The sequence below is a fragment of the Coptis chinensis genome, chromosome 9, assembly GCF_015680905.1.
Source record: "Coptis chinensis isolate HL-2020 chromosome 9, ASM1568090v1, whole genome shotgun sequence".
Lineage (NCBI taxonomy): Eukaryota > Viridiplantae > Streptophyta > Magnoliopsida > Ranunculales > Ranunculaceae > Coptis > Coptis chinensis.
The window spans coordinates 61962796-61980390 of NC_141464.1; the positions used below are offsets into that span (position 1 = coordinate 61962796).

Sequence of the window (17595 nt, forward strand, 5' to 3'; positions counted from 1 at the left end):
TCAGCACCTGTACATGTTGGGGAATATTGGCATCATAAACATATAATTGGTTATGTGATCGAAATCTAATCTTACATGATATTGAGTCTCGAATCCATCATTGGTGAGATAGTATCCCTGATCATCGTATTCTCCTCCTGGATAATAGTAATAGGGATAATACATGGGTTGGAGATACTCGTCATCTGAAAAAGTTAATTAAAGGCTAATATCTAAAAGTATGAACACTAAGCTGATCTCTTCCATGGCAAAGCAATGCATCCATAGTGCAAGAGGTTTTTTTTTTTAAAGATGAAAAGAGATGTCTTATGACAACGTGAATCAACATGTAAGATAAACACAAACCCACAAAAGATCAGTATATTCCCAGAGGTGAAAATTTTCATGTAGCTAGCGCATTAAAATCATTTAGAACAAAAAGAAGAAACTGACAATGAAATTAAATATAAATCCTGAAGTGTCAATATACCTGATGATACGCACGCTGTTGGCCAAACAAAGCAAATAGCACATTAACCAAGAAAGAACTAAAATGATGAAAACTTGAAACATTTAAAAAAAAACATACGAATAACAACTTGTTCCATTCCGACAGTGTTAAACAGTAGTAACAATTAATTTGAAAGGAAGAGAAGAGGAGGATTAGAGAAATATATTAAAACTGAGAATTCAAAGATGGATTAAATATGGAGAAAGGGCGACGAACGGTAGGCCCTTTTTTGAATTCTGAAAGGGGGTGGATTATCGGTTTAATCGGTTTATATATAAACAGCGGCTAGTTTTCCCATTATATATAAGATTCATGAAAATTGTAGGCGAAGCGGTGCGTCTGTTGGTCTAGAATTTCCGAACTTTCGTGAGTTTTAAGTGGTGGAAACACACAATAACTGATTTACCCTACGAACGTGAATTGTAGAAAATTTAGTTGGTGAAACTTTTGGGTACCCTTTAAAGATTGGGTTAAAACCGAGATATGAAGACTAATAAACGGCAGCTAGTTTTCCCATATATATATATATATATATATATATATATATATATATATATATATATATATATATATATACGGTTTGGCTAGGATAACATTTTTTAGTGACATACTTATAGTGACATCCTCTTGTTCCGCCCTTAAAAGCCCGACCGACGAACCAACAAAACACAAAACTGAAATTTGTTTACAAACCTTTCACAAACAAAGTGATCAAACCGAAACCAAACTCTAAAAACTCCAAACTCCAAACTCCAAATTGAAAAACCCACTCGGCCTCCCCACTCCGGCGTGCATTCACGCCATCGCAAGCTTGAAGGACAGGTTAGTTACTTCTCCTATTTTGGTACAATCAGCTATGTCTTCATTAGTAACAACTGAATTAAAATCATTGCATCTGTTTTGATAAATTTTTGATAAATTTTCGTTTTTAGGACTACTTGATAAAATCATTGCATCTGTTTTGATAAATTTTCGTTTTTAGGACTATTTGATAAAATCATTGCATCTGTTTTGATAAATTTTTTTTTTAGGACTACTTGAATCTGTAACCATGACTCCTTGTTTCTAAAGGTAGTAACTAGTAGGAGGATCTAGTTTTTAAAGACAAGATTGAAGTTTGAATGGTGTTTACTTCAACCTTAAAGTAACAAGATTGAAGTTTGAAGTATGTCGTAAAGTAACAATAATGAGTAAACTGCTGGATTATCAGTTTGGAACTAGCATATTCGGTGAATTCTGTCAGAGTTTTGAACTAGCATATTCGGTGAACTCTGTCAGAGTTTTGAACTCTACTCTATCAGAGTTCGGTGAAGTAACATATTTGGTGAACTCTGACAGAGTTTTGAACTAGCATATTCGGTGAACTCTGTCAGAGTTTTGAACTAACATATTCGGTGAACTCTGTTAGAGTTCGAGTAGCATATTCGGTGAACTCTGTGACTCTGTCAGAGTTTTGAACTAGCATATTCGGTGAACTCTATTAGAGTTTTGATGTTTAAGTTATTTACACTGTTTATGTACATTGGGATTTTTGTCTATAGTTGTTGTCACTCGTGATATTGTTGGCAAAAAATGGTTCAATCAACTTAGAGGCAAGGCAATTGCCCTTCACTCACAGGTACAACTACTTACTCCATTTTTTTCTTCATTCAGTAGCTAAACATACATTTTCACTGTGGTGATGCGATGAAAGTTACAATCTCTATATCTTTCTAAGAGCAATAGAAGAACAGAGCAGCACACACACACACACGTAAATGCAAGAGATTTCATTATAGTTGATATTGGTGGATTCAACCTTGTCATAGGTAATTACTGAATTTTGCAAATCAATTAGAGCTGATGCAAAGCAAAGACAAGGACTGATTCGATTAGCGAAGAAGAATGGAGAAAGACTTGGATTCCTTGCTTGAGGAAATAGTTTCATTCATTCATGAGAAATGCATGGATTTTAGTTTCTTCAAGGAATTGGATGTATATCTGATTGTCCGGGTTTCGATGAGAAAATGTAAACCGGGAAATTCTGAATGTCCAATATCTTTGCTTCTATCTGAATTTGTTTTGATTATATCGGTCGGTTTTATCTTCTACTTAAGGAAGAAACATAGGCTATGCTGCAAACCTTATTGGACAATGTGTTATATAGTTCTTTTCGGGCTTTCGGCTAACCTGACAGATGATTTAAAGTGGCAAAGATTTTGGAGCACCACACACCAAACATCACCATAAGCTTCGGCTTGCATGCAAAGAGTTGTATACCACATTTTAGCTTACGGCTTCGTGTCCTTAAAAAATCAGTTTTGCTTCACAGGTGATACTAACTACCGTGATAATGTTGCAATTAAGGAGTCTTTAATCGGATTTGGCTCTAAAAAAATTTCTTTCCATTTTCAAAAATACCCATCTTGCTTAAAAAGCAATGACACTAAACGATCATACGGATCCGAAACCATTGGACAAATTCAATGTAAATTTGGAGCGGTCGTCAATTCCTCCGTATTTAAATCAGAAAACCTATGTTTACGTATAGTTCGACTTTTGCGATTGTAAAAAATATAAATAAGAGCAATTTCAATGAGAACAAGAAGACAGAACACATAAAATATTTAATGCTAACAATCATAAAGCGTGAATAGCAAAACCGATCAATATCGCTTTCCTCTTAATAAACCTGTTACATCCAAGATTGTATCTCATGTACTCATTCTTGGCTCGATCTTGGAGTTTTTGAGGATAAAAGATGATCGAACATTGTTGCAATTTGTAAAACCAATTGAGTAGTTGCCTTTTCCCCAAATGATGTAATCTAAACTTCCTCATACATTGTATCGACTTCTAGTTGATTTGTCTTTCTTTGAATCATCCTGTGACAAGATGGGTAACAAATAGTGAGGTTCATAGATAAACAAACCAATCGAGTTCATCAATTGAATGATACTTACATGGAAGGCTGTATGTGATCCGATCGGTAATATCAATGACTTCTTTCCATTTCCTCCCAATGCTCATCTGAATAATGTCAAGATCTGAGGACGACAAAACATCAATCCACAAAAGGAATATAGGAAAAAATATAACATTCTTCCTAGTCATTTACTAGCGTTCTCTTTAATCTTCAGAGTGTATGCTACTAGAACTAGTGAAAGCATCTCACAAAAGTACTTTCGAAGATTGGTATTTCCTAGATTTATTATTAATTTACAAATACATGTCTCTTATTTCACTGCATAATAACATTAGACCAACTTAAGAAATCATATTCTTGGACTTCAAAAAGTAGGTAAACAAAAACTAAAAGAAAAATTATTGTTAACTCTTCAAAATACTTCTCAAAGCGGGGCCGTGTCGAGGAAAAGTGCACGGATACAATCTACCCACAAAAAAAAAATCCCATTTTGGATAAGTAAATACTATGCTTCTCACAAAACAACAAGTTATAATCTTTAATGTGCAAAGTGAGGATAGCTACCGATTTCTGCTTAGTGACGTTCAACCTTTTACTTAAAGAATCCCTAGTTAATCTTTCAATACCAAGCCGGTTAAGAAAATAAAACGCAAGTGAAAGTGCACTGATCCACCTCCCTAGTGGGTATGAAATAGAATGATCTTTTTATTCCTAGAGATTTTAGAACTGCTAAATTTTCGTAACTATAGCTTATTACTTCTATTGTAACTTTAAGATTTGAAGTGTTGAACTGGAAACCGCATGTGTGTAAGGCTCATGTTTTACAAAACTGAGGAAGCCTCTAGTGCTTTTGGGTTACTGAACAATAACATGGGAGTGGAGTAGTGTACAAGATTTCACAAACTTCAAATTACATGTTTGCTCAATAACTAAGTCTCATCAAACATCTTGGAGTTTGTACTTTCAAATGTGAGAGGATTACATCTTAGAGACAAGAAGGTCTACAGCCATAACTAGATTCTATGGGTCTAGCAACTCAAGAGGACTTCAACCTTGACTAGTTCGTAAGAAGCTACAGTAGCTCACCGAACTCTGACAGAGTTCAAAATTCTGACAGAGTTCACCGAATATGCTACTTCACCGAACTCTGACAGAGTTCACCGAATATGTTACTTCAAAACTCTGACAGAGTTCACCGAATATGCTACTTCACCGAACTTTGACAGAGTTCACCGAACTCTAACAGAGTTCAAAACTCTGACAGAGTTCACCGAATATGCTAGTTCCAAACTGATAATCCAACAGTTTACTCATTATTGTTACTTTATGACATACTTCAAACTTCAATCTTGTTACTTTAAGGTTGAAGTAAACACTATTCAAACTTCAATCTTGTCTTTAAAAACTAGCTCCTCCTACTAGTTACTACCTTTAGAAACAAGGAGTCATGGTTACAGATTCAAGTAGTCCTAAAAACAAAAATTTATCAAAACAGATGCAATGATTTTATCAAGTAGTCCTAAAAACGAAAATTTATCAAAACAGATGCAATGATTTTATCAAGTACCTAAAAATGAAAATTTATCAAAACAGATGCAATGATTTTAATTCAGTTGTTACTGATGAAGACATAGCTGATTGTACCAAAATAAGGGAAGTAACTAACCTGTCCTTCAAGCTTGCGATGACGTGGTATGTCGGAGTGGAGGCCGGAGTGGGTTTTTCAATTTGGAGTTTGGAGTTTGGAGTTTTTAGAGTTTGGTTTCGGTTTCGGACACTGTTTGACAAAGGTTTGTAAACAAATTTCAGTTTTGTGTTTTGTTGGTTCGTGGGCTGGGCTTTAAGAACGTGAACAGTAGGATGTCACTATAAGTATGTCACGCTAAGAATGTCATCCTAGCCAAACCGATATATATATATATGGTTTGGCTAGGGTGACATCCTAACTGTGACATCCTTATTGTACATCCTATCAAAAAGTGCATTTCAACAATGAATTATTGTATGATTTTTTTGTAGATATAATATACTCTTCATGGATTATATCTCTACAAAAAATTAGCTCAATCCAATATTTCTAGCCTTGTCAAACTTAAAATTATTTCTAGACTGTTAGATAAAATTGCAAACTTAAAACACTATTTTTGACAAAGTTCCACATATTGGATTGAGCTAATTTTTTGTAGAGATATAATCCATGGTGGGTAGAATATATCTACAAAAAATCAGCCACTAATTCATTGTTGAAATGCACTTTTTGATAGGATGTACAATAAGGATGTCATTATAAGGATGTCACTCTAGCTATATATATATATAGACCGTTAGATAAAATTGCAAACTTAAACACTGGAAGATGACAAAGTTCCACATATTGGATTGAGCTAATTTTTTGTAGAGATATATTCCATGAAGAGTAGATTATATCTACAAAAAATCATACACTAATTCATTGTTGAAATGAACTTTTTGATAGGATGTACAATATGGATGTCACAGTTAGGATGTCACCCTAGCCAGACCGATATATATATATATATATATATATATATATATATATATACGGTTTGGCTAGAATGACATTCTTATCGTTACATCCTTATCGTGACATCCTACTGTTCACATCCTTAAACCCGGCCCACGATCTCAACAAAACACAAAATAGAAATTACGAAGGGTTTCTTCTCTCTCCTCCTCTCCTATTTCTCTCTCCAGCACCGAAATCAAATTCTCCAAAATCGAATTCTCCATTGCAGCTCCTCCAAAATCGAAAGCTATGTCTCAGTTATAGCTTACATTTGCCAAACAGAATCCACGATTTGGGGGCTCTGAATTTTACCGTGTCAAGTGACGACCATTTCTATTTCATTATCTGGTCGTTGAATGAATGTGAATTTATTGTGTGTTAAGTAGTCTAAATTACTATGTTGTTCAATAAAACTGTTAATACTTGCGCCATACAAGAAAAGAAAGAAAAAATTATATTATACTCAATAAATTCTACAATATAATTGATATGGAAGAATTTAAGAATATGAGAAGAAGAATTTGGGCAGTGGTGGAATGGGCATCAAAGAATACTAATTTGAACTTCAGTGGTTTAGCCATTAGGCGATAGCGGAATGTGTTGATTATCAAGAAACAGCTTGTTGTTTCTCACTGTGCCATAAAAATTATCAATTAGTAGTGAACATTGTTTATTGTATCAAGCTTATTATTATAACAGTATGAAAAGTGTCAAAATGAGATTTTTCTGATTATTAGTAGTGGGCTACTATGACTTGATAGTTATGCTGCCATGAACTATCTTATATTTTTCTATACGGGCCGTTTTCTATATACAATATACTTTTCTATGTTATCCCATTGTTCTTTACCCTATAGCCTTGTCCACATCCTGTATATATACACTATTAACACTCATTTTGTTTGTTTGTCAAGATGGAAATGAAGCAGCACTATAATGTCAATTTTGTGGATTTATGCAGATTCGTGTTTTTAACTTCAAGATTGCCGTGTCTAATATTTGAAGAAGCTATTTCTGTGGTGATTCTGGTTCCTTTTTGTATAATGAGTTGTGATTAAAACTAAGTTACATTGACACGGATAGGTGCGTCCGTATTCAACACGGATATGAAGTGTCTAACATGGCGAAATTCCAAAAATTGAGTTATATCACATACAATATGACACGTAAATACGTATCCGGCACGGATTATTTTTGAAATATGGTGTGTCCATGTTATATAGGATTAAAATAGTGAGTTACTTTCATACAGCCATTCAAATAACAAAATTTAGAAAAGATTAACGTTTTTTATAGGAGACCTTTGGCTCACCCGTTGTTTTTCTTATTCGCTATTATTTGGTACAAGTGTTGATTTGTGAGAGCTTCTTTACTTCCTACTAATATATTTCTATATCTTATATTGCTTGTCTAAGTCAAGCGTATGGAAAGAAAGAAGAAGGATACCATGTCCACATTGTGTGATCCGTGGAGGTAGGGGAGAGTGGACTGCCGATTTGTCAAGGCAAAGGTTAACTCTGTTTTTTTCGTGCACAATCACAAGGCCTGCAGCAGTTCAGCGATTCGATGACTTTGAAGATTTTAGTTTTGAAGATTGCAATTCTGACAGATTGCAGCTTTGAAGATTGTAGTTTGAGACTTTGAGTTATTTGTTTCTGTGTTGATGTCACCTCAGTGCTGCAAGAGCTTTTGTACACTAAAATAGATGGTATAATATCAGCTCTTCTCGAATGTTATAGAGGCTTTTCCTTTTTGCCTTTTTTTGTGACAATAATTATGTAACGAAACTCAATGACATGTTTCTCTTGTAGACTTAAACAACAATGAGCTGGTAGTGTATGAGATTTTGATCAATTTTGTGGTTAGGATGTTATTTTAAAGTTCTTTTTTTCAAGTTATTGAAAAAAACCATATCTACTTGGTAGAGGACGTTATGCAAATATTATTGTTGTGTATGTTGTCTTGGTATTTGATTTTGGTTTTTGACTTCGTTGTGAAATTTCTTGTGGTTTTGTGTCTTGTTTTTCTACCTAAGAGTCTATGGCTCTATCTTTTTTCCTTCTTTTTGTTAAATACTACTCTTGACTTATGATAGGGGAAGCAGGGGTTTTCGTTAAGTCGATCAAAAAGAGATATTGTGAAGAAGAGAACTTTTTTGGACACATTAAGAAAGAAAAAGGAAAAAGGCATTTTATGATAGACTGCTAAAAGCTTTAAGAGGAATGTGTAGATGGAGTGTTTCTGGAAAACATGGGGTTTGATGGTGCTAATTTGACAAAGCTTGAGTTGCTGGAATTTGCTGTGTTGGATGGTATTGGATGACGGAGGATTGCATATAATGAAAACTCTCGAGACTTTGTGTAAACATAGTTGACGAGGAGATTCAATAAAAACTCTCCTGGTTAGACTGAACGAAACAGAACGCATGCTTGATGAGAGGGCTCCAGCCTCCAGTGATCCACAACGTGCATGAACCATAAGATCAATAGAATGACATCGTTTTGTCTCCTTTTCTTGATCTTCTGCAGCACTTTTTCTGTTTTATCCTAGAATTACATTTTCTCCTATAAAATATAATTAAGTTTTACTTATTATTATGTGCGTAGTGATGGCCAAGGATAATCTCAGATGCCACGGAAGACCTGACTTGTCAAAGAAATATATTCATTAAATCACGAAGTCCAGTTCATCCCCATTCTTCGACAAGTTCATTCAAAGTTGTTTTGGGTCATCACAAAATAATACATAAACTTTCGTGAGACATCTTTGAAATTGCAAAAACTATATTCCTTTGATTGATTCTGATCCGATTATCAAATATGAGGCCTAGAGGTAACAAACTTTCCCCATAAATCGAGTATATTACATTAGTCCAAAACCCTATTTGATAACTGGATTTCATCCAACTTTTAAGCTACTTAAGATGCAGACTTAATAGTATACCACACCTCCTAGAACTTCGAGGTTAGAACCCAACCATCGACCATATGTCTTCACCGTGAGTCATAAATATGAAAACTATTATGTGCTGCCGGACTTGTGGCGCCAAAATAGATCCCATGGTCACGAACACTAGACCACCAATCGAAGTGGAAGATGCTTTTGTTTCAGTCGGTGAGATATGATATCAAACTAGGCGAGCTCTTGACACAATCTGCAGACTTGATGATTCACTCAGATTGTCACAGGTTCCAAGTTTCACAATGATAGTAACTGTGCAACCTTTGTCGAGACCATCACTTTCAATCCAAATATGACTTTCAATCCAAAACAAGCTAGCAGAGTCTGTGCTATCGTTCATAGGACAGCTCAAGCGCCTACATTTCTCATTCCATTAGAATCTTGTAGTAAAAACATATGCCACCAGATCAGCCGGACATCGGTATTCGGAATTAAACCGACAAGTGACCACAATGAAGTTTATTTGGAAATATGAAGTTATCGGTTTTCTTTGTTCCTACTCATGAGTCGGGACTATAATACCAGATTGTTTATTTGTACCTCTTACAAAGAGCAAGTCCAAGTCTGCACCATCATTAATCCGATTTGGTCCACTACCGTTATTGCAAATTTAGTAAAAAGATGTGGAATATCCCTGTGGACTGATTCATGAGCGAGAATCTTTAACGCAAAAAAAAACATGTGACAATGTAAATTAACGTGCAACATAAAAGAAACTAAACGCGTCAAAGCAATTGCCGTTTCACCATGTTTATGAACATTAACTCTGTAACATGTCTATCGAAACACTTCATAGTATATTTGAAGTTCAAATTAGTATTCTTTGATGCCCATTCCACCTTTGCCCGCCCTTCTTCTCTGTTACTCTTAAATTCTTCCATATCAATTATATTGTAGAATTTATTGAGTATAATTTTTCTTTCTTTTTTGTATGGGCTAAGTATTAGCAGTTTTATTGAACAACATAGTAATTTAGACTACTTAACACACAATAAATTCACATCGCCATTCAATCGACCTCAGATCGTAAATAGAAATGGTTGTCACTTGACACGGTAAAATTCGGGGAGCCCCCGGTCTCGGGGATTCCGGTTTGGCAATGAAGCTATAAGCGAGACATAGCCTTCGATTTTGGAGGAGCTGCAATGGAGAATTCGATTTTGGAGAATTTGATTTCGGTCTTTGGAGAGAGAAATAGGAGAGGAGGAGAGAGAAGAAACCCTTCGTAATTTCTATTTTGTGTTTTGTTGAGATCGTGGGGCGGGTTTAAGGGCGGAACAAGAGGATGTCACGATAAGGATGTAACGATAAGAATGTCATCCTAGCCAAACCGATATATATATATATATATATATATATATATATATATATATATATATATATATATTAAAAAAAACATGTTATCTCGCTTCTTTGAAAACCGTCACAACTGATGACTATGTTGTGTCACTTCTCGACCCAAAATCAACTGCAGCATTATTGTTTTTGAAAAGTGACACAACAAAGTTCTCTTCTAGTGACACTTTTAAGCTATTTCAGTGTCACTTTTTGGCTTAAAGTGACACAAGTAACTAATTTTTTGTGTCACTTTGTTAATAGAAACCGACACAACAAAAACGTTTCTTGAGACACTTTTACCAACTTTTAGTGATCCCGACAGATAAGACGCTTTTGTATTAAACCTAGAATTTACACAAATCACTTTTTAAGACACTTTAAAAGTAACTCTTTAAATCTATACTCCTATTGATTTGGGAATGTGTGGAGGTAGCCTCTCCCCCCCCAAATGGTATAGGGAGAGAGAGATTGTTGGGGTCCCTCACCATGTGCTGGTACTACTTGGTGGCATCGAACTGGTGTACATGTTCAACTTGGACAATCTCATTGCATCGTTCGTAAGGAACTTGAGCGGTCGGAAGCCATCATTAGGAGCAAATACTACTGAAAGTTTGACTTCCAATGATCTGCACACATCGTTCGGAGTATAGAAACAATATCCCGACCTCACCATGTCATTCGAGACCTAATAATTTGATATCGGCATGGTTGGAATTGAAATTTCACAGCTCGCCGAAATTTCAAAATACTATAAAATGATAGTTAGGTTTTTTTAGCAACAAAAGTTTGGGAGAGAAACCAATTTTGAGTGCAACTAAAATTGAGAAAAAAAACTTTTGCAAAGAGAAAAAATTTGTAAAGAGAGAGATAAGTGAAGAAAAATCTAGTAAGTTGGAGATACTTGTAAGGAGTGATTGTAATCTTCCTTCCTATACATACTTAAAAAATGATTGGCTCTTGTGGACGTAGATATAATTGGCTGAACCACATTATATCTTGTGTTTCATTGTGGTATGTTTTACTTTACATTAATATTGTTTTTTTTGTGATAGTTAATTTTATTGCTTAGAATAGAGGTTGTTAGTTGTAGTGAAAATTTAGATTTTCGATTGGAGTTTAGAGTGTTCATATTCAAGCTATTTTAGTGGAGATCGATTGGTATCGTTTTCCCCAAAACAATTATTGCGAACGTTGAGTAAAGTACTCAATCCTGATTGTTTATGTATGATTGTTTGTATTGTTGTGGAATTTAACTCGGAGGTGTATCAGTTAGCCTTACTACTATGACTGTTGCCCGGAATCCCTATCCAATCCAGATGAAAAAAATATAAAAGAAGAAAAACCCAAGTGTACGAAAGAAGAGTAGTTGCATGTATCTAAATCCAGCTTGAATCCACCATGCTATGACATTGTAATGTCAATCTTCAGTACAAACTTTTATTTTCTTTGAACTTTTGGTTTCTGCATTTAGATTCGGGAGGTTGAAAAAGAGTGGATCTTAATCAAGTTAACTGACAGTTCCGGCAATGCAGAGCCATTGACCAATAAAGAGCTTATCACAAACTAGATTTGGATTGATACTGCTGAAAAATTCAGCGTTCAGGTTGAAAAGTTGGGTTATGCTGGAGTATGTGTCACCCTCTATGACGCTAAACACCGATGCGCATTGATACACAATAAACGTACAAATTCATCATCATTTCATAAAACACAATAATATTTGTACGTGGAATAAACAAACTATATTGATCATTACTAGTTTACTACATGATAAAATCTAGCTGGCTAGTAGTTACTGTTTAATAAAGCTGAGTTTCTTGCCTTCTAATAGTCGTCCTTCTGTCGAGGAGACGAGAAAAAGAACACACAGAATGAAAACCATATTGAAAAACTTGGTTGTTGTCCTTTTCTTTGCCTAGGCCATCTTATTTCCTGTATCTATGTGCCCAGGTGAGGTCGTTGCAATTGCAATAAATGTCTTGGTTATTTATAATTGTTGAGATATCTGTTTTCCGCAATCTATAATCTTTTTTGACATGAACAACATTGTCCACATAATCATACTTGGTGATATTTTGTGCTTAACAAGGAGGCCGGCTCAATACATCCGGCAGTTTATAGAAGTTATCTTGAAGAACGATATTTTCTTTTTTGTAGTTTGCACCTTTGCCACGGATAAGGGTGACTAATCTTGACAAATTTATACCATCGCATTTCATTTCAAGTTTAACAATCATGAAATAAGTTCCTCATCATTACGTAAGGGAGTAAGGCTCATTACGTTGATTTTAGTTCCCCTATTTTCATCGGTTAAATGAATGTCTAGTCTTAATAATTTTGATATTAAATGCTACAACCATTCCATGACACGAATTATATATGGACTATTCTTACATTTGAAAAATGTTCCCGAATCATAATTTGAGCAAGTATAATAGTATATACACTTGGCGTGTATCACTTCATTCACTTGCCACATAACTCGAAGAAGGTCGAAAGTATATTTGATTAGGAGAGGACCTAGCAATGCCTTCCAAACAACTTCATTAGTGCATAACCAAACGCCACACTTCTGCAAGAGTAAAAAAGTAAACAAGGCCATTAGACGTTTCAATCTTTCTGCCTTTTTGCTCGATCCTTGACTAGCTCGGTGAAGTGGCAACAGATTAAGTACTTGAACATATATAATCAGGTTGAAAAACAGTATACAACTTCCTTTAACAACATTCAGTCGTGCCTCTGCCAGGGGACGAAGGCAGGAATCGAAAGAGCTCATTTACGTTGGGCTCAAACCCAATTGATGAGGTCTAACTCAATTATTGAGAGAAGCCCACTTTATGTGATGCTGATGAATCTGGCAGCCCGCAAAACTTGGTCCCATGGATCTCTGACTCGTACTGTCTTAACTTAACTAATAGAAATAGGCCACTTGTGCGCTTTATCGGAAAAGGCTTAGGTGGAAGAAGTACATGTTGATATCCAAGTATCCAACTTAAGTTCTTAGAGTTGAATTGCTGGTCGTGAACTCGTGATTGTGGATGCAATAATTCACCAGTTACAAACACTAGCTTTGAGCATGGAGAGCAAATTTGTGGAATTGTACACAAACATCAGTTTTTCATTAGTCCAAACACTTTGTGGCCAGATAAACAGTTTTTTCAGGCAACAGTTTTTTAGGCAACTTCTCAACCAATCAGCACATAAAGTCTTGTGGACATCAAATAGTTGTATGCCCACAAAATTATTCTCTTAAGCATTGAGTTCACACTAATTTGTTTTTTCTTCAAACAAAACCAGTTTTAGGTGGGGACTCTTAACAAAATATATATATATATTAAAAGAAGAATGGTACTAATTTTTGGGGCAAGGAGAGAGAGAAAATAGGGAGAAAACGTAAATAAACGTTTCCTTTTCATTTGATTGGGAGCTACAAAAAAAAAAAAAAAAAAAAACAAAACACATTAAAAATAGTGCAAAAAAAAAATATATAAGAGCATTTCTAGGTAGTGGTAGTATCACCTATATGTTTGAGGCCAAAATTTAAGATAAGTATCTACAAAATTTGACCAACTCTAGGTGAAGGCAAATAACAGTCGCAAATTTAGAATATGGTCTATCTTATGCGATATTGATACTGTCGCACGATATTACCACTGTCGCCCCAAATTGAAAAAAAAAAAATCATGTGACATTGGCACTATCACGCCAAATTGAAAAAGTCAAAAAAAAAAAAAAAAAAAAAAAAAAAAAAAAAAAAAAAAAAAAAAAAAAAACTCACACGCGACATTGTCATTGCCACCGCATTTACATCCGAAACTGTAAATTTGCATCTACGGATGCAGCTAGCCAGTTGATACCTCCGTATTTGCCTTTACCTGAAGATGGTTTTTCACAAAATTTCAAATCATAGAGGCAAATATGCATGTGATACCTCCACATAGAAATGCTCTAAAATAGTGAACATACTGGAAATAGCTAACCGGCTGGCTCCTCTACGCCGCATTATAGAGTATATATATATATATAGTATCGGGTACGTATAGATTTTTATATTTTGATATATTGTAATCACTAAATCATATTGACCTCCCTCTCACACTTTACATACTGAACGAGCAGACTAATACTGCTGTTCATAGGCTCTGACATTGTGTCCTATGTGGTATGACGCCCACTAAAATGTCTAAACCATCATAATGATGTTGCTACTACTTATGTGCATGTTAGTTGTGGCGTGAAGCATGCACTCGATCATTTTGATCTCTGGGTGTTCTCCTTCTACTCACCATTTACAAATTGCAGCAACAAGAGTCACACATAAACCTTATCATTTCAAGCGTGCATGGGACACTTCTGACATACTTGCCCATAAGAAACTGACCTCTTTTTTATTCAAGATTCAAGCAACCAACTTATATGAATAATGAAATAAGATTGAAACGGAAAGAAAAAAGACCCAAGTTACTCATGGAATGAAAAGCAAAAGGCATTCATTTTTCATTTTTCCAAATAAATGGAAATTATTGATTCTTCTTCCAAATACTTTGGCTTTCTCTTCCATCAAGGTCAATATATACTTGGAGTGTGTCTTGTACTCAAACCATAGTTCTGATTTCTAACTGAATATCTGAATTTCATCAAATATATCGAGATTTGGCGAAATCAAAATATAATCAAAGAGTCGGAAAATGCAAATTTCGAATTATGCTCGTAATGAATTCTAGTTGAAATTCCAATTTTCAGAGCTGACGGAGTTACGGAATTCATGCAATTCGCAAATCCCGAACTATGACTCAAACACGATTTCACGTGACATTTAGAGTCATTGATATAATGAACAGACGGAGTCCAACATCCCGTCTCGCTATATTTCTTTTTTTTCAGACGGAATCAAACATCCCGTCCGGAGTCCTAACGGCTAGTTCACCAATGGTCAGAAAGTCAAAACGGTAAAAAACGGTCAAAAATAAAAACTTTGGTATATATACAACATTTGTTCCAGTTCAACTCACACTTCTAACCATCATATTTCTTCTTCTTCAAAATCAGTTCTTCAAAAAAAAAAAAAAAATCAAATGGTATCTCAAGCATCTCAAACAACTCAAGCAAGTGGTAGCACTCAATCAAAAGCAAATACTCACTTTAGCATGTCCGAAGATCAAGCTCTATGTCTTGTTTGGATAAAAATTAGTGAAGACTCCATTGTTGGTGCTTTCCAAAATGCAAAAGGATTTTGGAATCGTGTAACAAACGAGTTCAATCAAATACGTGGGTCGGATAGGTATTTCGATTCAATTTGCAGTAGATGAAAATATATTTCGAAAATGATGAACAAGTTTGTTGCAATTGTGAATGCGGTGGAGGCTCGACATGCAAGTGGTGCAATAATACAAATCCGAGTAATTACAACTTCGTCAATTTGTCAATTATTGATTATCTTAGTCTTAGTATAATTATTTCCATCTTAGTATAATTATTATTTCCATCTTAGTCTTAGTCTTAGTCTAATTATTATTTTAGTCTAATTATCTTAGTCTTAGTGATTATCTTAGTCTAATTATTTCTATTTTATTTTTTAGTTGTCCGAGGCAAGGATGATGTACCAACAACAAGAAAAATCATTTTTCTCACTTGATCATTGTTATGTTATACTCAAGGATAATCTAAAGTGGAGTAGCGTTTTTGAGACAAGGTCAAGCCGCCCCCCAAAGGGAAAAGGTCGCAAAAGTGATGGTGAAGATTCAACTTCTAATTCACCAAGTGTTGGTGGAGTTGAATTGGAGGGTTCTCAAGAAATGGAGCGTCCTCTTGGATCGAAGAAAGCTAAGTCCAAGAGGAACCAAGAAAAATCAGTTGGTATGTTAGAGAGTTACTTTACACGTTTAGAGGATACATTTGTAAATGATGCAAATGAAACACAAAAGTGCTTATAACTTAGGGAAAGGGAGCTTGTATATGGTCAAAGAACTGTGATGGCAAGAGAAGGAAAAAATCGGGTTCAAATGGAAAAAAAATCGGGTTCAATTGGAAAAAAAATAGACTTCAAAAGATACAATATGAAGCTAAGATTTTAGCGACCGATACAAGTGTCCTCCATCCCGATACCGCTTTTATAATCGAGCAACAACAAACTGAAATACGTGCTGAATGGGCAAGGGTCAGAGGTGGTTCTAGCTGTAACTAAGCTTATGTAATATCTAGTATTTTATTTTAATTAATGCACTATGTATTTTCATTTCACTGTATTTTTAATTAATGCACTATGTATTTTAATTTCACTGTATTTTTAATTAATGAATTATGTATTTTAATTTCACTGTTTTTTTTAATTAATTAATGCACTATGTATGTTCTTTTCAATATAATTATTTTCATATAAGTACAATTACCAATAAAATTAAAATACATTGTAATATAGTTCATTAAAATACAACTCATAAAACATATAAGAATTTCATAGCTCACTTTTGGAATTACATAGGAAATACATAGAAAATACTTTGGAAGTTCATAGTTCACATTAGAAAATACATAGGAAATACTTTGGAACTTCATAGTTCACATTAAGAAATACATAAGAAATACATCATACTTTGGAACTGAATAGTTCACTCACTTTCATTTTCCCTCCTTCTCCTCCTCTAGATCCGACCAATTTGGATCATAAATTGGTACTGCTATTTCTTCAATACCAATCCAATTAAAAACATGCTCAACTAAGTCTTTTTGAAGATTAGTATATGTAACTTCATTTCTGATTTTATTTCTTGCTTGAATCATCTGATAGACAAAATGATAACCATCATCTTCCTGAAAGAGCACAGGTATTGTTTCTTTTCCTCGACCTTTCAATTCCACACTCCACTTGCATGTTCATTCTCAACAATCATATTATGCATTATAATGCATGCCTTCATTATGTCTCCAAGAATAACAACACTATGACAATCTTGTGAAGCCTTAATAATATGCCATCTTGCCTGCAAAACTCCAAACGTCCTTTCAATATCTTTTCTTGCAGCTTCTTGACGTTGACTAAAGATCTTTTCATGCTTATTTCTTGGATAACAAATGGACTGAACAAATGTGCCCCATTTTGGGTAAATACCATCATCAAGATAATATCCCATATAATAGTCATTACCATTCACATTAAAATTAACAGTAGGAGCCTCACCTTGCTCTAATGATTCAAAAACATGAGAACGATGAAGCAAGTTAATGTCATTATGCGAACCTGGTAAGCTAAAGAAGCAATGCCAAATCCAACAGTGTTTGTCTGCAACGGCTTCAAGTACCAAAGTTGGTTCCTTCTTGTACTCTACATGTTGTCCAGCCCATCCAGTTGGACAATTCTTCCACACCCAGTGCATA

General features: G+C 34.8%; 1 long non-coding RNA gene across 1 annotated transcript; it reads left to right on the top strand.

Annotated features, from left to right (window-relative positions):
* Positions 1 to 7453: 7453 nt before the first annotated feature.
* LOC147477208 (uncharacterized) lies at positions 7454 to 8519 on the top strand. Its single transcript, XR_015208740.1, has 2 exons — positions 7454 to 7630; positions 8018 to 8519. It is a non-coding gene; the product is annotated as an uncharacterized LOC147477208 (long non-coding RNA).
* The last annotated feature ends 9076 nt before the right edge of the window (positions 8520 to 17595 follow it).